The sequence below is a fragment of the Pseudochaenichthys georgianus genome, chromosome 5 (assembly GCF_902827115.2).
Source record: "Pseudochaenichthys georgianus chromosome 5, fPseGeo1.2, whole genome shotgun sequence".
Lineage (NCBI taxonomy): Eukaryota > Metazoa > Chordata > Actinopteri > Perciformes > Channichthyidae > Pseudochaenichthys > Pseudochaenichthys georgianus.
In genome coordinates, this window is record NC_047507.1 from 22218303 (window position 1) to 22219485 (window position 1183).

The following is a 1183-nucleotide window of genomic DNA, read 5'->3' on the forward strand; positions in this document are numbered from 1 at the left end:
GAACGGAAAACTGACAAGTTGGGAGAAACTTACATATAGGAAAAACAGTATGTTACTGTAACTATGTCATTGTTTTTATTGTCTCATTTTCAGAAGAGCACCGTAACAGAAACAAAAGATGAATAGCAATACACTGGAAAAAAAATAACACGGGTAAATGATGTAAATCAGCAGTAAAGCAGAGAATGAGATCTATATAGCTTTACTGATCTGCTCTTTGGCCTCTGTCTGGCCACATAGCCTCATCTACGTCACAGCGTATGTCTTCCCTTGCAAGGCAGCAGCGTGGGAAATATCTCCTTGCGTGTCGACACCACCCTTGACAGGATTCTGCAGAGATGTCCCGACAGCCAGCATTCATTGCGTCCAAAAGGGGCATTCTGTCATGAGGATGATGGTCATAAACCTTCCATCTCCAGGCAGAGAAGAACTCCTCAATGGGGTTTAGAAATGGGGAGTGTGGAGGGAGGAACTCCATGGCCATGTGAGGATGAGCCTCAAACCATGCCCTCACGTCACGAGAGTGGTGGAATGCCACATTGTCCCATATGACCACGTGAACCGACCTCACTTGATCCCTCTCTTCTGGTGGCACAAGTCGGTCATACAGGACATCTAGGAAGGCAAGGACACGTTGCGTGTTATATGCTCCTTTTACAGGGATGTGAGCAAGGACGCCTTGTGTCGAGATAGCCGCACACAATGTTATGTTTCCTCCCCTTTGGCCTGGAACAAAGACTGTTGCTCTTTGCCCAATAAGGTTCCTCCCACGTCTCCTCACTTTGGAGAGGTTGAAGCCTGCTTCATCCACATATTATATTATACAAAAACATGTGGTAATGCATTGCCTTCCAGCTCTATCATTCGCTAAAGAAAATGAAACAAACAGAAGACCGTTTTACATTACTGTAAGCAATGGCAGACTCTTGTTCTGGAGTAAAGGCCTTTCCTCTGCCACCAGAGCGGGGTGCTCTTTCAGTTCTATCAATAAATATTTGAGAATGTTATGTACTGTAATATAAAAACAGTGATCGAAACCTACATAGAAATGCATGAAGTGCTGTAAAAAAGGGTTACAGTAGCTTACCTATTTTCGTGCCTGAAGATCCTAATAATGGATGCCACTGTTGATCTCCGTATATTGGGCTGAACCATTTGGCCAGCCTCACTGAGGGACATGCCA